General features: G+C 41.3%; 1 long non-coding RNA gene across 1 annotated transcript; it reads left to right on the top strand.

Annotated features, from left to right (window-relative positions):
• Window positions 1-2,607: 2,607 nt before the first annotated feature.
• Window positions 2,608-23,146, top strand: LOC109308103. Its single transcript, XR_002100472.1, has 3 exons — window positions 2,608-3,395; window positions 22,000-22,106; window positions 23,071-23,146. It is a non-coding gene; the product is annotated as an uncharacterized LOC109308103 (long non-coding RNA).
• Window positions 23,147-24,356: the final 1,210 nt, after the last annotated feature.

A 24,356-nucleotide genomic window follows, 5' to 3' on the forward strand; every position in this document is an offset into this window, starting at 1 on the left:
CTGGTGCTTGCTCCAAGAAGTGGCTGCAGCACTCCTGGAAATGGCTGCAGAGATCAACTGTTGTGGGGTTGCCCACAGGGGACCACCCCCCAGCCAGCAGGATCGGCCAAGTGGGCCGCTCCTCGGTTGGCAGGACTGGTCGTAGGGGGGGCATGTGCCCCCCTGATTAAGGCAGCACCAGTCGCTCATGACTTATAGAATGTTTTGTTGATACAACTTGTAACTGGCATTAAGGGTATCTTATTTTTACCTTGGCCTTTCTGATTTTGTACCTATCTGCTTGTGTAGTCTTTTATACTTTGCACATTTCTATACAATTCCTTCTTGAATTTCAGGTTAAGATCATGATTTAGCCAGGCTGGTCTCTTGCTACATTTATTATCTATCCTGTGCTTTAGATTAATATTGTTTATTTTAGAAACTGCTAACTCTTCTGGATTCCCTTTTTTTTCTCCCTTAGGTCTGCTTTCCATGATATCTTACGTTCACTAAAAGCTTCATCTTGATCTTCCTGGTTTGATGTTTTACAGTAAACCTAAAACTGTGGACTTGTCATGTCTGATTAAACCTAATTCAAAATTGTACACATTACTTACCAAGTCTATATACAAAAATGCTTTTCCTTTCTTTATTAGACAAACCCCATCTCTGATCTCCATCTTGCAATACCATTCTACAGTCAAGGGACAAGGATTTTTATTGGTGATATCTCTTACTGGACTGGTCCTTGCCTCTTACATGTTTCTATCACTCCAGCACTATCATTCCATGGCCAAGAAAGTCAAATCCATTCTGGAGAGATTTCTGTGGAGTCACGTACTCATCTCCAATATGTGTCTCTCCCAATTCATGCACCTTCACTTCCTGGACTTTGTATTGCTTATGGTCACACATGACAGTATCATTTGTACTCATATAAATGAATAGTAGTAATCTATGAGCTCAACAAGCATGATCAACCTGTCTATAATGTCTAGGACTAGCTGTCTAGGCTTCTGGCATTCAGCAGCCTTCCTGGAATGTCATATATATATTAGTGCTGTAAGAAGCTTTGGGCCCTGATTTGATTCAGCAGAGATTTGGCCCAATTTGGTGGCTGAATTTCTGAATCCAAATCAAATCAGGAGACCCTTTAATCTCTCTGAATCAAATTGGAACCCTCCAAATCAATTTGGAGAGATTCAGAAAGATTTGGTGATTTGGACATAGACACAGCTTTAAATGTTTTTTTCTATATACCTCAAGGTACCAGAAGGTACCTCAAGAATGCTGAGATGCTGGGGCAGATGAAGCATCCCACAGGAACATGGGGGCTTCCTCAGCATGCTCAGCAGCAGACCTGGGAGTGGATCAGAAGCACTTCCAGTCCACTTCTGAATATGTCGGGGAGTCTGCCCCTCCCCCACCTCCTCCTGGCTCAGTGACTGGTGCCTCCTGGGTCTGGGGGGGCACCCAGGGCCCCCCTGTGGCTGACTGCCAAGCTCAGGGGTCCCAGGAGGGCCTTGCAAGCTCCCCAGTGGACTTGGAAGTGGACTGGAAGTACTTCCACTTCCAGGTTTGCCACCAAGCATGCAGGGTGCAGGCCCCCCCCCCACTCCTGTAGGATGCTCCATCTGCCCCAGCATCACAGCTTTCATGAGCCACATCTGGTACCTTGAGGTATGTAGAAAAAACATTTCACTCTGTCTCTATGGCCGAATCTCTGATTCTCCAAACTGGCATCGAATCTTTAGATTTTGATTCAGCCAAATTGAATTGGGGACAGTGATCCAAATCAACAAATCCAATCACTGTCCCCGATTTGGACTGAATCTGAATCCAAATCAAATACGGCCTGTTTCACACACCCCTAATACGTACAACATCAACATCAATATATATTCAGTATCAAAGTTCGGCAGGGTAGCACCTTATATAAACACTAACTTGTTTAGAGAGGCATGAGCTTCAGGCCAGGTACAGAAGTTACACTTATTGCATGGTAGGTGCATAGAAAGCACTCTACAGCCATAACTGAACAGACAGCCAGAGCATATAAAGTGCTGTAAAAATGCTGGAGCTTTCTCTAAGATAACCCTAGCTGGAGACTATCAGATTTCAGTGCTGTAAGTTAGGGCGCTATAATGAACATCTGTACCAGATTCCATCACAATTCATATTAGGTTACATTCTGCTGGCAACCCATGGGGCTTTGTGGCACCCCACTCACTGCTCTTTGTGGTGCAGCAGTCTAGCCTAGGCCAGAACTTGACTCATTTGCCCAAGCACTGGGTTAGTCCTGTCACCAGTCTGTCACTAACACGAGTTAGTAAAGTCTCCATTTCCAATCCTCCTCCACCATTAAACTTGTTCCCTCCAACCAGGTATGAGCCACTGCCTGGTATTATCACTCAGTGTGTATATTCCATCTACCCTGTTTGGGCATTTGTAAGGATTTCAGCTTTTGATTAAATGAACACCAAGTTCACACCAGGGGCTGTCCAGAATGTTCATTTTGTACATTGTTGTTTTGAAGTGTCCACAAACAGGTGAAACTGCATTTTTTCCTGGCAGTCCTCCAGGCACCATTTGGCAGAGCAGCTATGAATAAGCCCCTCTGCAGGAATGGCACAGGGGAATGTGGGAATTCTCCCTAACAAAACCCTCCACTCCCTTCATTGCCTCCCAGAGAAATGGAGAAGGCTCATGCCTCTGGGCCCTGATGCTTGGGTTTCTCAGCCTTCCCAGCTCCAACAAAAGGGAGTTGGAATCCAGGCATCTGGGTTTTCCCTGCTGGAAGGGTAATGTGGGTGTTCTGTTCCATGGTCAGTGCTGGGTCATCAGCAGCTGCACAGCTTCTGGCCCTGAGTGGGAGAAATGGTCTGGACAGGGGACTCACCAGAGGTCCTTCTGTGTCTCCCTTGTCTGCAGGCTCCACACTTGTGTTCAAGATGCTGGATCTAGAATTGTCACCCAGGCACCTGCAGAGAGGCAGAAATGTGTGTAGATGGCACCAGTGGCATGAGAACCAAATTGGACCCTCGATGTGGCAGGTTTGAATGGATATTTTGATGACTGCATGCATCTGTGGTACTGCAGCACTTAAATGAGTAGCCTATGCCCAGGTATGCATTGTGAAAGTCAAAGAATGAAGACTACAGTTAGCCAATTATTCTTTGAGGAAGGCCACTGATGCTGCTATGGAGCTGAGAGTCACAGCACCAGGATGAAGAGCTTATAGACAGGGTGAAAGACTGTTTGGGATCCATCTATGATGATACTCAAGTGGTGTCAGTGCAACCACCTTTGGAGAGACTGTTGCCCTCCTGGACAGCCATGGTGTGGCAGGCTGCTGCCTCCCTCCCCCCAGAATGGAGAACCCCACTCCAGGGATTCCTCCTTGGTGTGACATGCCTGTGAGTCCAATACAGGGGTGGGGGGGTGGAGTCTTGGATGGTGACCACATACTGCATATTGATTGGGACATGTTGGGGGAATTCCTGAAACATGAGGTATGGTGCATGGGAGCCACTGGCTCCTGATACAAGAAGCCAGGAAGGTGTCTGGTGGGGCCCACTCTGGGAAAAAGCAATGGGGGAGAAGGAGACCAGGCCCAATGCTAGGGCTATCACCGACTCAGCCCCCCTTCCAGGGCCAACTTGCTACCCCCTGCAGCTGCCAGTTGCTGGCATAGGCACTGGCCCCAAAGAGAATGCGACGTGGGGGGGATCATTCCGCAAACCCATCAGGACAGGCCACTGTAGACCTGGGTCCTGCTGCTGGGGAGCAGTGCATCCTCTGCAAGGAATGGCAGCCCCCTGGACTCTGATCTAAGTTCTGGAATGGGCAACATTCCACAGTTTTAATATGCACACAAAAAATATAGCTGCTGCAACATTTAACTAAACCAAGGGGTGGCAGTTTTGCCTGCAGCATTCCTTCTGTTATCCCAAGGTTTTGTGTTTGTTAAGTTGAGCCCCCATGGCTGCCCTGGCCCCTTCCCCCCCATCAATGTCATAACTACCCGGTGCAGCCAGGGTCTTTCCTCACTCTCTCAATGTTAACTGAGAAGTTTACAAGTTCTGGAGTGGGCAACCTTGCACAATTTTTGTTTAATAAACACACTTAAAGTTTGGCAGCTTCAACATTTGATTAAAATGAGGCACAACTCTTCCTTTCACTGCATTCCCCTGCACCCTGGTGTGCGCTCCTGGGGCAGTTGGGGAAGAAGAAGGGAAGGGCGATGGCATGGGCAATAATGTCCAGAACATAAGGCCAGAGGGGCTGGAGATGCATGGTCCACTCCCACAACAGGTTCATTGAAAGACCTCCAACCTTACTCATCCAGGGAGGGCTCCTGGTTCATGCAGGTGGGGAGGGAGTTGGCCAGGGCTTTGTAGCTATGGATGCTGTGCTGCAGTACAGGGCCAGAAAAACACACATTGGTGACTTGCCCTCTCCCCCATCCCTGCACCACATGTGCTTGCTGGACCAGGCTTGGTCCATGGCTGAAGTGCTCCTTCCAGCAGTCTCACTGTCCCACACAGGGCTTCATGAGCCAGGGAAGGAGGAGTTATGCTTGTTCCCTGATGAAGATTGGGGGTGTGGGAGGGGGTGATGATCTAACTGATGAAATCAGGGACCCTGGGAGCATAGTGCCTGCTTTCCATCACCTGAGAGAACAGAGTTATGCAAGATGTGGGCATCATCCTCATCAGCTGCATGAAAGTTGGTGGCCCAGTCATGCCCCAGACACTTGGGATCTGTGTGTGTGTGTGTCCATGCATGCATGTGAGGTGCACACACACACACACGCATGCACTCAAACACACAGAGCTGAGGCATCCTGAACACATGTGCACACAGACACATGCACAGAACACAGACATCCTGAACGCGTGCATGTATACACCCCCCCCCCCCACAACCTAGGCATCTAAGACACACATGCACACAGACAAAGGACTCAGGCTTCAAAATGGCAGGGTTTGGGGGCACGGTGTCCCACACCTGGCAGCCAAACAATGGTTGGCTCAAACTTTTGGCTGTGCTTGGGAGTCTTCAGCAGCCCAGGGAGCCCACAGGTTATGTTGGGAGACATGTGAGGGCCCCACCCCACCTTCTGGGGTTGGGCTGTGCAGGCAGGCTTCAAGCCCTCCCCCCACAAGGAGTAACATGTTTTTCTGCTTCCTTCTGACTTAACCTTGGGTGCTTAGAGTAAAGCTTGAAAGTTAGGCTTCTTGAATGCCTGTACTTAACCTTATAGGCTAAAGGTGCCACCCTGCCCAGCCTTCTGCCAAACTTTAGATTGATACATTGCTCTATCTGTCTGCTTAATTATATATTCATAACACGGTTTTTTCCTATATGAATATTATAATTGATTTAATGAAAAAGGAAAATACAAAGTTAATAACTGAGTTAAAAGATTTAGATTTTCAAAGAGGAAAGCTAGAAGAGCAAGCCATTCACATTTTCATTCAAATATACGAATTTCAGGACCTGGGAGTTATTTATTTGTAAGGGGTCATACTTATTTCATGGAACAGAAGAGAGAAATAAAGTTTACAAGGGTAGAAAAAAATATTGTCGAGAATTTATAAAATTATTTATTTATGAAATGTTAACTTTTTAAAATTCTATTTTTTTCATGTTCTCTCATAAATTATAATTTTTCAGAGCATAATTTATTATATCATTTATTTGTGTAACATATCCAAAATCCACATGAGAAGCCAGCTGATAAGAGGTAAAATACTGTTGAGTCAACAAATATTGGATTTTTACAGTACTAGAAAGAATCTTATATTGAAGTACAATAGAAGGATATTTTTGTCAATGTCTAGATAAGAATGTAAATCTATTTATTCATTTTTGAGAGACACCATTCATTTATCAGAGTTGATGCTTTCCAAGAACCGTAGCAAGTAATGACTACCTGTGACAGGTAGGGGGTGAATCGATAAAGATTTTCTGGCCTGATGCTAATAGCCAATTATTAATGAGCCATATCAGCTGATACTGATTTGATTGCCCATATGCATCCAGAAGCTTGGAGAGCAGTGTTCGGCTGGTAGGCAGGTTGCCACTGTGGGTTGGGGTCGGGGTGCTGGCCTCTTCCTGGCGGGGAGTTGGGCTGGGCATCAGTGGCACTGGAAGTGGGGCTCCCCATAACTGTCACAACCCACCCCAATTGCAGCCCTGGCCAAGCCCTCCTGCTGGAAAGAGCCCAGTGCCAGCCCCAGCCCACAGTGGCAGCCTGCCCGTACCAAGCGCACTGATCCTGAGGTCATGTTCCCCCGTTCCCTCTGGGGGTGCACATAGCAACAGGACCTGACCCCTCCCCCACCACTTGGGGCTCCATCCTGTCTCTCCTTGTCCTGCCCTGTCCCAACCCAAGCCTCCCTCCACTTTCACCATGGGCATCTCAATCTGCCCCACAGACCCTTTCCCTCGCCCCACTTCTTCCTCCCCAACAAACTTACCAGCCAGTACTGCTCTCCAAACTGCTGGGCATTTATCTGAAACATTATTGGTGACGTTATCATCGACAGCCAAAAAAAGCTGATTGCTGATAATGTCAATTTTCCATGTCAATTTTCCTTTTATCAGTGCCAATATGATATGGACCAATGTATTGGTGCATCTCTAGTAACAGGCCAAATTATTATTGTTAGGTCCACAAATTATCCGTTAGGTGCAGTTTTATGTATTCTGTATTAATTCCTCCTTTAAAGGTGAAGAAGAGCGAGATATTCCTCTATAAAGTTTTTCTAAACTTTTTCCTGCTATTCCTTTATATATATGTTTTTCTCCTTACACGGTTTTCTTCCTCTGTGCTGATCAAACAAAGCATGGAAGCTGATAAGTAAAAATTTTACTAGACTGGGGGTCTATAGCTACATTCCAGTCCCATCATTCATACCAGGTGGATTTCACTGTTGTGCAGAGACTCGTTCACTCATATTTTGTTTAATGAAGAGTAAAATATGTGGTGCAGAGATTTTACATCTTTTCTCTACACAGGAACAAAAGTCACCCATAAGTAATCCCATTTTCAATGACAGACCTCACTTTTGCAAAGTAAACAGGATTTGTCTCTTTGTTTTTATGAAGTCTTATTTTCTAAGCTCTATTTAAATATTTTTTCAATTTTCCCTATCAATGATGGAGCAGAATCTTATGCAAAGATTACTTTCTCTTTGTTAGCTTTATTTTTTTACCAACAGGTTAGTCAGGAAAATATAACTTTGGTGGATTACTTGTCTTTATATATTTAATGTTGCTATTTTTTGTAAGAATTGTAACTTGAAGGTCAAATAAAGGATCTTCCTTCCAAAGCAGTGGAAATGATAGTAGCCAGCCTCAGGTCAGTCCTGCCTCTTGAGATATAGAGTTCATTAAGTACTTTTAGAAAGTACTACCGTCTGCTTTTTTTTTTTTTTTTTTTTTTTTGCATACCTAGGAATTCAGAATTCTCCTTGACTCTGTGACAAAGCCTATTCTCAATTTTGGTGATTCAGTCCTCTTTTGTTATATTTATTTATTTTATATAATTTTAAGGCTTTGTCCCTGGTACATTTTATTTTAAAATACATTTTAAAATGTGTCACATCTCTCACTGGTTAATGTGATCTCTTTTTAAATATGAAGTTATTTTATTATAACTCTACCTTGCAGTATAGAGACATTATTTTAAATCTCATGACTACAGATCTCTGGAGGATACTTTGCTCTGTAGAAGAAATAATACTTTTAATTGGTACCGTATTCCCATACTCACCTATAATACTTGGAGAACAGATATACTAAGGAAAAATGGATGGAAATGGGGATGCTTCTGAGGGGAGAAGGATCACATTACAAAGCTAAAGCCACCACATCTTGTATCTACTAATCTTTGCCTGGTTCTACTTGTTCTACACTTTCTTTAAATGCATGGGAGAAAAACATTTTACCTGTGAAGCATGGCATGTAGGGCTGATTGGAAAGGATAGAAGGATTGAAACATCCTTTTCAGCCTTCTCTATGAGCTAGAAACAATCTGAAATTACTGAAAAATAATGTCTTGGCAGACACGCAAAAGGATTTCCCAAATTCTTGTATTATGTCAAGAAATTAAAGTTGCTAGTGAACAGAGAACAATTTGAAATTACAATGTAAAATGGTATTAAATGAAGTGCTACAATGTCAGCACACAGTTTTCTTCACAGAAAAGCAACTGTGATTTAACTGCACCCAGTATAATTCACAACACTGCTGGAAATCAGAGACAGCTGTATGGAAAAAAACTATGTTGGATAAAGGGGAGACCTCAAACGCATGTAATTGCTAATGAAAATAAAAAATAGAAAAAAATATTTCTTAGCCTTGAAACACCTTTTTATGATTGCATCGGATCCTTGTCACCTAGGTTATCTGAGGCCTTTTTCAAAGATTAGGATGCTAGCCTTGGCTGTAGGACACCAGAATATATCTACTCTGTCCTGTAGGTGGCCTCAGTCCAGTATTCAGAATTTCAAAATCTCTGCTCAGCTACCGACTCCCCCCTTGAAACTCCTATTATGTCTAGACACCAGTGGTTTTTTTAGTAAAGTGCATCTGCCAATTTAGCTGCCTAAATTCGATTCTGACCACATATGAGAACACCTGCCAGATTGGGCAGTAAACAAAACCTGTATTCATTTTGCTTAATAAAGCAGCTCTGCAGCCTACTAGTTATAGCATTCACTTGGAAAGGGTAGATCTAGGTTTCAGTCCCTGCCTCAAATATTCATTTAATTACATGAATATTTAAGCATTCTTTGGAAAAGGGGTAGAAATCTAAGTGTCTCTGTTCCCAGGTGAATGTCTGAACCACTAAGCCATAGGGTCACTTGCATCCCCTGCCCTGCCTTCCTTTCTAAATATTTAATTAGTCCAGAGTTACATTTTCTTTCACTCTTCTCCTCAACCTCTCCACTCACATAACTATTTAAGAACTCCAGGAAAACTCAAACAGATTCAACAGGAGAGACTGAAATAAACTTATCACTAAGCACTTTGCAGCCAGATGGTCAGAGTAGTTGTGTGGAAGACGCAGGTTGAGAACCCCCGAGGAGTTGGAGGGAAATGAAACCAAGTCTGCTCACATCCTGAGTAAGTTCTTTAAACAACTGAACTATTTAATAAGTTAGGGGTTCCACCATCTGCTGCTGCTCTACTACTATGTTTTTAATGTCTGATTCCAGGAAAGGCCCAAAGTTGTGAATCACAAGTAAGGGAAGCACAAGATAGGTGTCATGGTGGATGTAGTTTTCCTGGACTTTAGGAAAGCCTGTGACACTATCTCTCACCCCATCCTCGTTAAAAAATTAGGCGTCTGTGGTGTCAATGCCTACACAGTTGGATGGGTTGTTAATTGGCTGGAGGGCCACATCCAGAGAGAGGTGGTGGATGGGTCATTTTTGACCTGGAGAAATGTGGACAGTGGGGTTCCCCAGGGCTTGGTCCTCGGGCCCACAGTGTTCAATATCTTCACCAGCGATTCAAGTTTGCAGATGACACTAAGATGTGGGGAGAAGTGAGCATGCTAGAAGACAGGGACAGGCTACAACTAGATCTCGACACATTACACAGGTGGGCAGATGAGAATAGGATGGGTTTCAATATGGACAAGTGCAAGGTGTTGCACCTGGGGAGGAAGAACCAGCAGCATACCTACAGGCTGGAGAACTCCCTTCTTGTCAGCACAGAGACTCCACTATTGATTCCAAGATGAACACTGGCCACCATGGACAGGGACAGGAAGGCTAACTGCAATTTCTCATGCATCCATAGATGCATCACGAGCACGTCCAAGGAGGTGATCCTTCCCCTCTATGTGACATTGGTCAGGCCATGATTGGAATACTGCATCTAGTTCTGGGCACCACACTTCAGGAGGGATGTGGGCAGCATCGATAGGGTCCAGAGGATGACCACTTGCATGATCAGGGGGCAGCATGGCAGGGCCTATGAGGAGAGGCTATGGGACCTGAACCTGTTCAGCCTCCACAAAAGAAGGCTGAGAGGGGATTTGATGGCCACCTATAAACTTGCCAAGGGGGACCAGCAGGCAATGGGAGAGTCCCTGTTCCCCTGAGCACTACCAGGTGTAACAAGGAACAATGGCCATAAGTTGACTGAGAGTAGATTCAGACTAGTTATCAGGAGACACTACTTCACTGTCAGGGTAGCTAGGATCTAGAACCAACTTCCAAGGGAAGTGGTGCTTGCCCCTACCCTGGTGGTCTTCAAAAGAAGGCTAGACAGCCATCTAGCTGGGGTCATTTGACCCCAGCATCCTTTCTTGCCTATGGCAGTGGGTCAGACTAGATGATCTGCTTAGGTCCCTTCTGACCCTACCAACTATGAACCTAAGACCCTAAGAGCATTTTCTGTTGACTAATTTAGGTTGCTTCATTCTTTGCATGCTAACTCTTGTGAACTTAGGCACTTAACTCTCTCCATACAGTTTGTGGAGAGCTTAGATACCTAACTTGGGACTGTGTATTCTATTAGGAGTCAGACACCTAAAAGCCTTTTAGTAAATTAGCTTGGGGGACCACTATTTAAATACCACTTCTGTAGTCTGAGCTAGCTCACGTGCACCTCTGCATAATACTGACCTGTGCATTGTTTTGTATGGACATACCTATTCAGTGAGGCACATAAGCTCACTATACAATGGGGAGAGTTGGACAGATTCCAAACAGCACATACACTTAATAAGGAGCTGCCTACTAGGGCAGTGAGACGCTTTGGGTGCTGTTTCAATTTGGAGGAGATTTGGCCCGATTTGGTGGTTGAATCTCCAAATCTGAATTGAATCAGGGGACCAATAAAAAGGTCCAAATTGATTCAAAGCTCTCCAAATCTTCAGAACAGATTTGGAGAGCTTTGATGATTCGGGCAGTCCCTGCCAGCTGCAGTAGGGAGCTGGAGCCAGACTCTGTGCTGGTAAGTAGGGGCCGGGGATGAGGGGGGCCTGGAGAAGAGAGGAGGGGACCATGTGGGGACCCCATCAGCCCCTATCCCCTGCTTGCTCCCCCAGCCCCTCCAACCTCCACCCATTCCCCCAGACCCCTCATGACTGCCCTGCCTGCCCCAGCTCCTGGTGCTTTAAACTCCCCCCACTCACCGGGTAGGGGCTGCCAGGTGAGAGGGCAATCCCTGCTTCCCCCCCACTGCCCCATGCTGCATGGGGGGCTCTGTTACAAGGCCCCTGCCCCCTCTCATAGCCCCCCCCATGGCTGCCCTGCTTGCCCCAGCTTTGTCCCTTTCAGAAAAAAAAAGAAAGAGAAAAACTCCAGGTTCACTGGCTCCTGCAGCAGCCTTGGGGCTTCAGGAGGCTCATGCAGAGGCCTCCATGTGGCACAGGGAAGTGAGGGGCAGAAGGGATCACCACCCTGCCAGGTGGGAATAGTGAGTTCAGGGTTTTTGTTTTTTCTCCTTAAAGGTCCAGAGCTGGGGCAGGCAGGGCAGCCATGAGGGGGATGTGGGGGAGGGCCAGGGGACTCGTGCAGAGCCTCCCATGAAGTGGGGGCAGTGGGGATCACCCCCTGCCCAGCAGCACCTGGTGAGTCAGGGCTTTTTTCCCCTCAAAGAACCAGGACCTGGGACAGGTGGGGTATGGGCCTGGACAATTCAGAGATTCATCAGCAATCAAATCTCCAAATCAGATTTGGTCGAATCTATTTGGGACAGTGATTTGAATCACTGAATCAAATCACTGTCCCCTGAATTGGCTGAATCCAAAGTGAATGCTAGCTGCTTCGCACAGGACTACACTTCGCACTGCCTACACTAAGCAAGCTCAGGATGTAGCTGTCTAGAACTAATTAATAGGAAGGTACTAAAGACAGTGAGGTTTCTGTTTGGCTGAGGCCTCTTTAAATGTTTGGCTCCAAATATCATCTGACTGCACTTAGTTTACATAAATATTTTAATGCTGTAGTAGCTGTAGAAGTTGTGACTCCGAATAATTTCATTATAAAATCATGTATCCAGAAGTAGGTGATAATTGCTACTAATTTGTGGCAATAATCAGATTCTTAAACACGTTCTTTTTGAATGTTTTTGTATCCATTTTCAATTAACTTTGTGCAATTATTCTAGTGAGTTAGATTGTTGGAAAAAAATGATCATTGACACAACAAATTCCAAGTAGATATTGAAGAACAATACCCTCATGTATGTTTATATGGTATAATATCTGTGTGAGATTAAAACCAGGGCCCATTTATGTAAAAACAAATTTCTTTTCTATGAACACGCAAACTGTGAATCTAATTTCTAGAAGTAAAGGCTGCCTATACACATGCTTTGACATATTCTAATTAGAATGCATTGGATCAGACTTGATTAATCGATTCTTCTCTTCTTTCTACTTAGAATGCTTTAGTATTGCTGCAGCATCACTTGTATTGGCCCCTGCAGGTTTAAAAATGACCACTGGAACACTTTAACTAAATCTCACTGAATGAGTTTTAGTTATTGCATCTCACAGCCATTTTTAGACATGCAGGGGCTTAATGCATGTGACACCTATGGCATTTTAATTAAAGTGGTTCTCTAGGAACTGCTCTAATTAGCCTCCAAGCATGTGTATAGGCACTCACAATTTCTGTTAAAGAAATCATACCACATGATTATTTGACTTACTGAATCCTGCATAGTTAAAGTTTGACAATACTGGAAATGAAATACACAGGAATCAGTTGTAGAACAAGAATTATTTAGATCAACACTGTCCAACCAGTGACCTGCAGTGATCAGGGCAGTCCAGCCAGTGATGTCTTGGTCCTGAAAGGTTAATTTGTGACCCAGTCCAGGTGCTGCTCCCCTCATTGCTCTTCTGCTGCCACCAGACTCTCCAGGTTGCCCCTCTTGCTTCCACTGCCTCCCTTGTGTCTAGGGGTGGGATTGCATAGCCCTTAGAACTGAGGGAGCCTGCAGCTTAGTGGTTTGGAAGGCCCTGCAGACTCAGTTTTGACAGGGTGGGCAGGCCCATATAGTATAGTGCAGTGCAGTAAGGAGTGGCACATTACAAGGGCATGTTGTGGGGAGGGGCATGTGATGGGGCACAGTGCAATGTAGCAGGGGTATGTGGTGCAGCACAGCACAGCAGGGAGCTTCACATACCAGGCTGAGAGGTAGAGAACACATGGTATAGTGTGTGGCCCAGCTGCTCAGAAGTTGGACAGCCCTGATTTAGCTAATGATCTTAATTAAATGTGTGGGGTTTTTTTTAATAGAGATGATTTACTTGAGTCAGAATTAGAAGCATGATCTCTTTTACAAATGTTCAGAAAATATTATATTTCAGTCAGGTTTTTTCCAAGTTTGTTCTTAGTCTCAAGGCATTTTGGGAAAGTTTAACAATTTTTTCTTTGGCCATATTTGAGTTAAAATAAGTAAACCAACCCCCCCCCCCCCAAAAAAAAAAAACAAACAGAAAAAAACCCCAACAAACCTCCAAACAAACCCAACCTTTCCCCACCTTCATCAATTCATTCAGGTTCTTTCTGCTTGCAGATGCAAAACTACATTAATTAAAAATGTCCAATTTGCCTGATTTGATACTCAGCGGGAGTGTCTACATGACACACCAAAAGTGCAGCAGATTCATTCTACTGTGCATTAGTGTGTCATGGCAAAAGCCATGCTAGTGCTCTAATGTGGAGGAGAATTAGCCTAAAAGATGTGTACTGTGTAGTAGCACCATTTATGGTGCATTAATGCATGTGAAGACTTGCTAAGCGGTGATAAACAGTTTACGTTGATTCAAACTTGGGACCTCATCCAGGGAATAGTTACCAATGTGAGTAATCCAATTAAGCTCAGTAGGATAATCTATGTGCAGACACCCTTATGCACTTGTTAACTTAGTTCAATAGAACACCATATGTGCTTAGTTAATTTCAAATCTATATACATTGTGGGATCTTGGCTTCTACTTCAAACATAAATGCACCTGTGCTTATCTCTGTATGCCAGAACATAGCATTTTGTTTATTACAATCTAGCTGTGGTGCATTTAGTCTATCATGTGCTCATTTGAATCTAAATTTGGAAGAAAATTATTTCAATCACTTTCAGGAAAAGGCAAGGGTATCCAGTGCCAAAACATTCAATTCATGAATGTTTTAACTGAAAGTTTGAATGCACAAAAGTGAGGATGTATAAAATACTGGACCCACTGAAGTCAATGGTAAAACTGCAACTGATTTTGGTGGGACCATGACATTATCCCAAGGTTTTCAAAATGGCATACCGTGCTCTTTTACATAAAACTCTGCACTTTCAAAAGTTCATATGAGAATTGGGTCAAACCAAGAAAATAAGGGCAAAGAAAGTTGAAATAAAATTATACCTTTGGATCTGAAATCCTGGAACTATTCTGAATTTTATGTTCTGTGTTCGAGTGCACCCAGAATCTGGAAGCACATACAGTTAAACCTATTGTCTCTTGCTTGGTGTCATTCTAAAACTAGACATATGAACAGATTTACCCATAAATGGATTTAGGTCCACTTAGGATGGTTCAGTGAGCTTAGTGAACATGCAGACATAGTTTTGGTGAGTTAAGAATTTCCAATGAAACTTCAAAATAAGCAAGTTTTTGATGATTCTCTATTTTATTGCAAACACTTCACATGTTGTCTCCATCTTTGATTTTTCCATTACATTTTTATAAGCAATGTTCTTAAAAATGTGTATGAATTAATACGTTCCTGGCTTCTTTTATGCTTATGGCTTCTGCAGTAATTTTGACACATTGTATAGCCAGATATATAAGAGTATGGGGGCCTAGAATATAATACTGTGTTGGTATAAGATGGAATAAGAAGGATTTTTTATATGCTTTATTGTTAATATACTGCTGCAAATTTCAAATACTAGAATTTTATTTCACAGCATGTCAAGTATAACTTAAAATATACAATTAACTGCTTCTTTAAGATTACTTATAAATGTACATGCATACAGTATCTTTTGAGGTCTGTAATACATTTTACAACATTATCAAGTACATTGTGTGTACTTCTTCTACTCTTCTATAAAGGACAGCGTGCGGAAATAATTTCACACTGCATATAATGCATTTGATATGAAGGAAACTTGAAAATTATTTAGTTACAGATTTCTCTGACCAGGCTTGCAAAATGGCATATTTTATGTTAATGGGCAAGCATTTGAAAATGAACTTGAATATTAAACACAGTAAGTTTGGGTTTTGACATGCATGCAAGCATGGCTGATGTACAATATAGAAAACATGTTCTTTAACTCTTTCAGTTCTCTTCACATATCTGGACAAAAAGTTATAGACATAAATGGGGATTCTTTGTTATTCAACATTTATAACTTGAAAATTTAGAACTTGCCATCATACTCCCAGACTTGTAACACTATTATGTATTGTTGTGACCAATGTGGAAGTGAAATTAAACTAATAAAGTTAACAAAATTTTAAAAATGGATATGTTTTTGGAAGAGGCCAACAGCAATTGTTTCCTAATTCAGAAGAATTAGCATGTGCTTGTTTGAGTTAGCAGAACAGCCCTGGTAACCTGTTGTCAAGAGAGGAAGCCTTTCTGGTGGTAATAAGGGAACATAGACAGTCTCTCAGTCTAGCTAAGGTTATTAGTTCCTGTCCAGGGCCTGAGTATCTGAAGACTATGTGATTAATGTCTTAATGAAGGGTATGATTCAAGTTCTGTTGAACTCAGTGGCTAAACTCAGATTGACTTCAGTGGTGTAAGCTTGACCCTTAAATGACCATTTTAACAGACAAGATCATTTATATGTCTGTCATAGAGATAAATGAGAGGCACAGAGGTTGGAAAACAGTACTTTAGGAGAGGTATCAATGAGGGATACTATTGCCAGCTAGTTGAAGCGGATCAAACACAGCTGACTGTACTGGTGATTTGGATATGGAAACACACCCGTGAGTTGTCAGCATTGGTGCTGATTTGCCATTGAAATCCTTGTACGCAGCATATAAATATTTTTGAACAAGACAGGTAAAGGATGCAGCATTCTGTGTCCTGCACTCATTCATTTCTTTTCTCATTAGGATGACTGTGCCTAGAGTCCATTCTTTTCCAACCACCTGGAGAATGTGACAGTATTCACTTACAGGGTGAAAAATTGTTGATTATTTCCTAAGAGACTTCCCATAAGTTATAGGTAATATGATGTGAGGCTTTTACAACTGGCAGTATTTTGCTATTGTTAGGATTATAAAAGGATTTAGGATAAAAGCCAAAAACAGGTGACACATACATGCTTTGGTTGGCCTATTAGTCAGCCATCAATGTGTACTTAACTGAAATGTCACATTTTCCATTCAGACAAAATATCAGCTAACCTGCAAAATTATTCCTGCAGTTCCAGCACACAGGAAGCTAATAGTTAACAGTAAACATATTTTTCTAAAGCATATTTCTATTGAAAGAGCAAAGCATTACAGTAGACCGGATGTTTTAGGTCATTTATTTTGTTTTTGCTCTGGGTCATTTTACAAAAGCACTTCTGCTCTCTAGCGTTAAAATGAGAGCCACTCTACTCCCCAGATATTACCCAGCAGCACTTGGGGGCTCTTAATGATTAATACCATCACAGTCCAGCCACAAACCTTTCTGGCGCAGATAATGCCAGGCAGCAAGCACGCTTGACACTTTTAATGTATAATTAAGTAGAAAAAGTCAGCACTCAGTATGCAAATTTTTCAAAATGATAAATGATGCCATACAGCAGTAGGGATTGATTTGGTGTAAATGAAACTAATTAAGGAAATGTCAAACATAATTAATAAAACAGGTTTAAGCTGCAAAACATTGTCAATTGAATGAATGAGGAGGCATTGGCTCCCATTGTTTCTGCTTTATTTAGGGCTTGTGTTTAGCTTGTACTCTGTTCCTAAATGCACTTTCTCTACCTCACACCCTCCACTACCAATTCCCAGAGAGGGGGAAAATAAATTTGCTTGTCTCTCCGCTGACTGCAGAAATTAATTGCAGAAATCTTGTCCCATCCAAGTGTTACATTCACTCACAGGACATTAACATAACTAATTTGAAAGAGCCCAAATGACTGCATAATAGAGCACTGTCAGTATGCCTGACAGTCTTTGGTCATACCAAATTAGCTTGGTTTTCTAATTGAAATTTTTTTCCTAGGACTCTTTTCATAATTTTTTTTCAGCTATTCATTTTTGATAAGAACAAAGGTTTTATAATTTACAAAAGAGTGCTTGACCTATAATTACTAGGAGGAAATTAGGGGAGGTAGAAAAGTCAGATTTAGTCCTGGTAATGATGCTAGAGACCTTGCTCCCTCTAGGGAGTCTGAAGAATAATGGAATCTTCTATTTTTACGGGCGACCTGTGCACTGGTGCTGACTCTGACTGTGAATCCACTTTACCTTGCAGATCACTTGCTTAACACTAAAAGTGCCAGCAGAATCACAGGCCATTATTCCAAATGTCATTCTGTGCCAGTGCCATTTCCAAATGCCCTTCCCTCCAAATGAATGAATCAAAGAACATCTGTCAGTCCTCTTATCTTGTCCTTGTGCATTTTCCCTTGTAGGAGTTGTACACAAAGTAATCAGTGATCAATCTGGGCAAGAAGGGATTTTAGTAAGAGTTTTACTTGTTAAAAATAGTGCTAACATGCTTCTTTAAGAAAAAGTTATAGAGCCTGAATCTTTCTAGAGAGAACTGGTTTTAGAAGGTACTTCCTTTTATATAGTGTCAAAGGCTTTTTTTCTTCTAATTTGTTGTCTCCCTTTGCATATCTGACTCTTCCTGCATTTAGAGAAGCCAAACTGCAAAATATGAACCTGGTTCTCTAACTTCCAGACTTGACACCCTTATCCTTGATAGATATTTCCAAGTTAAGGTTAAAATTTAAACTACAGAAAAAATATACAGATTACAGCTATACCTTCTGTTTCGTATTCATGAATTACACATTTAACCTGGGGCAGAAGTCCATCTTGTCATTACATTTTAGGAAGACATAGAAAATCGGTTTACAGTGTGTCATAAAAACCAAAAATTACCCTAGCAACCACTTCGAATACTTAGCTCTTCTGAAAGTCAAGGCTCTTTAAAATCTATGCCTGAAATTTTTGCTCTGAATTTTTAAAAAGCTAACAGTTAACTAAAAAAATACATAATGTGTAAACCTCCTCTCTATTCATTTTTTGTCTGCTTTGTTAACTAACAAAGTTTATTCATAGATCTGCTGAGGAAGAAAAAGGCACAAAAAGCGACTATATTTGATTCTGGCCCATTACAAAAATCAATACTTGCCAAACAGAGAGACATAAAAGTAGGTGAAAAAGGATTGGGTCTTCCAAATCTATTTTTTATAAAGCAGTTGCTGTAGTTTTTCAGATCAATATCAGCTTATTTAAACTTTTATATACTAGTGTTTGAGGAGAAAATTACCATATTTTATCTATGTTGTTGATTAACTCTGTGAATTACCATTTCCTGTGCTTGGATAAAATCCAGATTATGCCATAGAGATGTACATTGAACAAACAGAAAATGTTTCCTTAAAATGTACAGAAAAATCATCAGATTAATACAGTTATTATCATCATGATGATGATAATTATTATTAAAGCCATGTGAGTTCCTCAGCCTGGTGATGGATACCATATCCCCTTAGGGTAAATACAGCACAGGAAGTGAAATTCTTCTTCCCATTACCACAGACACCTCCATGCAATTTTGGAGTGACCTCTAATGATTTTTAGGGGACCATTCACTTTCCATCCCCAGTCCTAGAGTTTGCAGCGAAGGCTGTCCAAAAAGTTCCTAGTTGTGTGGATTAATTTTGAATTAGTATAATTTATCCACCTGACTAGAATTTTTTCCATTACTAATCTCTTGAATCACTTCAACACCTCAGCATCTATGTGCAGTGATATAGCCAATAAATCCCAAGTTTGTAAACTACTAGATGAGCATTATGGAGCCCTTACTAAAAACTTAAGGGAAGTTTGAGATTCTTTTCTTGCTCATTATTTTTTCATGTTGTCCTAAAAGAATACTTCTGAAGAGGAAATTTACCCCCAAGTATCAGGTATTTTCTATAAAATTACTGGAGAAGTCCTTCCTTCCAGACCAAGCTATTTTGTAGCTCAACCAGAAAGCTCTAGTGTTTGTTTTATTGAAAAGATACCAACTACTTCATTATAATGGTAATTATGGCCTTAAAATCTGATTTTTAACCTGTTTCAAAAGATGAAAGTTAAACATTGTGCTGTGAGATCAATATAGTTAGACATGTTAAAAAAGTATAAATATTTCTAGCAATTGAATACCTCTAATATAGCTTTGTTTGCTAAGTATTCCCCCTTTTACATCATATTCCATTATATGAGAGAGGATTTTTTGTAAATGAAAAACAAATATAACCTTTAGACAGTTTGTCTAGTATTTTCACCCTGTTCTGTGAATGCAAGACCCCTCTTACTATGGAGGAATCGCTTTGTTTAAAATCTCTAATTTAAATATTACCATCATATCATTAGGCCATATATATTCACTCCATCAAGGGAGCAGTCAAAATTCTTAGTTCCAGAAGATGCTTTTTATTGCCCACAGGTATTACCACTGCCTTGCCTGGATTGAGTTTAGGCCAGCTGGTTTCTGCCCAATACTTTACCACGGCCAGATGCTAAGACAACAAGCAGACTGTAGGAGTTAGGCTGAGTGTATAACAGAATTGAGTGTCTTTAACATCAGTACATTAACACCAACTGCCTCAAAATCTTTCACAGCTGTCACATAAATGTCAGAAAAGAGAGGGGATGAGATGGACTCTTGGGATGTCTGTACAAAAAGAAGGGCCTCCCAGAATGTGTATTCTCTGAATCCTTCTAGAATACTTAATTGTAATGCAATCCTATCAAGCAATGAAGGGGTGACAGTTCTTCTGTTGACCTCTCCTATTAGCAAGTTATGAGAAGAATACGAAGAGCTTTTAAATTAAATTTAATTGTCATTGATCCCTTCTGATTTGCTGTAACTTGTACAATTCATTACTCATTTTACTTAGGAGATGAAAGTGGTTCCTCAGGTCAGTGGAATCTGGGATCCTCTGTAGTAAGCAAGGCAATCCAGGGTGCGGTTATATTTAGTTAACATATAAACTTTAGTTATTTAGATTTATGAAGTAAGAAGGGACTCCTATCTTACAAGGTAGATTCCTCTGACAATCGTTTAAAAGCATGACTCAACATGTCAGAATGAATAACAATGCAAACACATACAACGTTAGAGAACCATACAGTATAGTTCTTAAATAATTTCCCATATTTCTTATGCATCAAATGAAAATAATTTTCCTACTTCTGTGATCATATAAAGAGTTTGCAGAAGTGAAGGACAGCAGCTTTGGGTAAATAGAGTAATGGAATATCATATCCAAAGAAAGGTGGCCATCACAAGGAATGATAGCTAGTACAAAATCGTCTGAAGATGTAATCTGAAGCAGGATGGTATGCAGAAAGAAACAATCTCAGGTGCAACAGAGAGATTTGGATATTATAGCATGCATATGGATATATATACATAACATATATATGGATATATAGTGTTATACACTCTACTACTGTCTACTCAATAGAAATTGCATAGGTTTATTAGGAAACCAACTTCTTGTACCTATACTGACATTTGGTAAAGCTAGTGAATAAACAAGAAAGCAAAAATGCAATCACATTGACTTGTGCTTCAGAAAAGTAGAGGAGAAAAACATTAATCTTTGACAAAGGCAAAAGGGCAAGATCAAGCATGGGAATGGGAAAAAGGTTATTTCTCCTGCTTGTAAGGGGAATCTTTTGCAAACAATGGATAGTAGGCAAATCACTTAACACAGGATATATTGCTGGCACATCAGCCATATTGAGCCAAGTAGTTTTAGCACTGGACTTAGTGGGTAGGGACAGACATCCAAAAGCTTGAAACTGAATTGATTCAATCTTTGCAGGTTAGTTTAACTTGGCTAGGCTAAATCAGTTTTGTAACCAGACAGACATCCCATAAATGCAGGCACATGCCTGTAATGGCTTAGGCTAGAAGCTGGGGGGCACTGGAGCAGCCCTCAGCAGGACGCTGTGATTAGGCAAGCAGGTAACTGATAGAACAACAGAGGGACATTACCAGCTACTTGTTGATTCTGCTTGTTCATTCTACCTGTTGACTCAGCATGGACTGTAGCCAGCATGCTAGCTAATACACAGACATCTCTCCACAAGGCAGAGGGGAGGGGGGAATTCCTGCTTTGCAGGGAGTGCTGAGGGGGAGGGGGTGAACAGCCCACAGTCTGTGCTGGAGCTGCAGCCAGGGAGCAGAGGGGAGAGCCCAGCCCTGCTGTGGAACAGAGAGCCCTGCCCAGCCCAGAGAGCATGCTGGGATGCTGGGGGTGTTTGGTTTATCTTAAACCAGCAAGGGGCCAGGGACAGACATTACAGAAACTGGTTTGAGCCAAATCAGTTAAGTCTGATACTACAGGTTTATCTCAAACCAGTCTCAGCCTTCTCAAACTGGTTTATGTGCGCTGAACATCTCTTCTGTTACAGGTTTAAAGCAGTTTCTGATCACTTAAACTGGTTTATGTGTAATGTCTGCCCCTAGCCAGTATGTCTGCTGACTTTTCAGTTTCAAGCCCCTGTGCAACTTGATTTGTGAAGGCTAACATAAGAAAAATGTGATTAAAATATGCTGTGTGTAGCAATGGAGATATCAGTTCTTCCCTTGTGTCATTTCCCTGTTTGAGGTATGCTGTAGTTTTAGTCTTGAAATAACATTTTTAAAGGTAACGTATAATAGTACAAGCTACCTCAGGGTGTGTGACTGCAGCGCTAACACTATTAAGTTTGTGACCTAGTGAATGGTCTGTGTTCATGTATATTTCCATGTCATTAATATGCAAAACTATTTTCCTTTTAATTTCTTCTGCTTGTAGACTATATGAAGAAAGATGAGCCTATTACCTTAAGCACTGGCTAGCCTGGATCACAGATACATTCTCTTTGGAGAGGATAAGCATTGTTCTTTTCTCTGTTTCAGTAGGTGAGGGTCGAAGACAATATAGTATTAGCTTTGTTGGACCATCCTGGAAAGTTATCTAAAAATTCAAGACCATTTTAAAGGAAATACACTTTCTAAAATGTCGGTAGCCATTTTTTAGGAACTGTAAGTATCTAGTACATTATGACAACCCATTACTGTTTCTGTAGAATACCAATAGGACCTTGCCATCCTAAATTCTAGAGAAGGGATATCCAACTTACTAGTGACCCTGGTCCAGATCCAGACCATAGACCTCTTTGTATGCTAGATCTAGCTTGGGGCATAAAAGCACCCACCATGGCCACTGTGGCAGTGGCAACTGTGACAGCAGTGGCAACAGGTTCAGAGGCAGTGATGGGTCCAGTGGTGGGCCCAGAGGTGGTGAGGGGTTCAGGACAGGTCAGCAGGAGTGCGAGGTGTCTGGCAGTGGTGGGAGTCCAGGGGTAGCTGTGGTGGTAAGCCAAGTTGACCAATGATGATCATGGCCAGCAGGGCTGAAGGACCCCACATTCTGTAGCAGGCCATGTCCCCAGATTACAGTAGCTTGCCAGTAGCCCAGCAGGCTGGATAGCTAGGTTCCTCTGGCTAAAGCTAGCTTGTAAGCCGTATGTTTGACCGTCTGTTCTAGAATATAGGAAGGCAGCAAAGAATATTAATTTTATGGTTGTTCAAAATTTGTAATTCTAGATATACCGGAAGATTTTAAGCCAGTATACACTGGAAAATATTAACTATATTTGTTTTAAAAAAGTGTTTCCCTGAAATAACATTGGCACCTTTCACTTTGGTACATTTTAACATTTTAGCTCTAGATTGGTAAAAAGAAGAAATTAAATCATTCAGTGCCTCAAAACAATACTAGTACATTATGAAAAAAAAAACACCTGTCAACTTTTATAATCATTAAATAAAAAAAAAGAAAATCACAAGCATATTTCCTTATTGCTCTTTTTTCTACTTTCAGGTTTAATGAAACAGATCATTTTTCTACACTACTAACTTTCTTATTTCAAGAACACCATGGAAGTAAAGCCCTGTGTAAGTATTAAAAATATTGCTTCATTTACAGTTTCCACTAATACTTTTCATAGGAAATCTCATGACAAAGACAGTGAAAACAGGAAAAACAATAGGAAAGTTTATGACGTATAAAATGAATTCCTCAAAAGAATTTTGTTTCAAAATGCCAAGGGTTATAAGTCAACTATATGCAGCACATATTACTATTTATTACCCTGCATTTGGCTGAAATTCATCTCTTTTGACAACCTTGGGTAAATCATGTTACATATTTTATAAAATATGAGTGCTGGGCCTTTTTCTGAAGATACTACTTAGTGAGTGAACCCACTGCTATTGGCTGCAGCCCAGTTGCTATAAGCTCCCTTAAGACTAGGACTTCCTCATAGTTCAATGGCAGCTGAATCAGAGAAGAAAAGGTATTTATAGAAAACATATTCAAAAGGTTGATGGCTCGTCCAGTATTCAGAGCACAGACTGACAGCTAAATATAAATTGAGAAATGTAAGTTTCACTTTTGAGCAAATTTACTGGGTGAGAGCCTCATTTTTTTCATTTCATTTGAATATGTTCAGTGCTTCTCAGAATATGCAACTTTATAGTGAACATATTTTTTATTCTTGAAGGCTCATTATTTTACAGTGAGGTTACTGAACCTAGACCACGTAGTGCAGATTACCCAGCATAGTATTAATCAAAATATACATGGCAAATGGGATTCCAAACAGTGCCAAATAGGCATCTGCTTTTAGCAGGGAACAAAAATGCATTTAGTTCCTTTATTAAAAGGTATTATGGGCAATTTATTTTTAAACCGCCTCTCTAACACCATTAACTAGCATATAATTTAATGTACTCCCAAGCAACTTGACTTTTACATTTCTTTCAAAACATTAATTTGCTTTTGCAAATTGATGTAAAAGATGCCTTTGACCCCCAGGAGTGATTCAAACCATTAAGAATAAATTAAATTATCTTTCAGAAGGAGATCACCATTTTTTGGGTAGGGGCTGGAGAATAACATGTTTACAGTTACTATGTACTACATAGTACTGTGTAGTACATATAGGTACTACAGTTACATTACTATGTTTTGAGTTGCATGATATTGCCTAGTGGGGAAAAGAAAACGCTGACTATTTTTGATTATTTAATTTCTTCTATAACTATGTTGGCTTCACAAGATTTACTTAAGAAAATTTGCGGGTGGCCTGAATCCTGATAACCAGT

This window comes from Crocodylus porosus, unplaced genomic scaffold (assembly GCF_001723895.1).
Source record: "Crocodylus porosus isolate Cpor-Errol unplaced genomic scaffold, CroPor_comp1, whole genome shotgun sequence".
Lineage (NCBI taxonomy): Eukaryota > Metazoa > Chordata > Crocodylia > Crocodylidae > Crocodylus > Crocodylus porosus.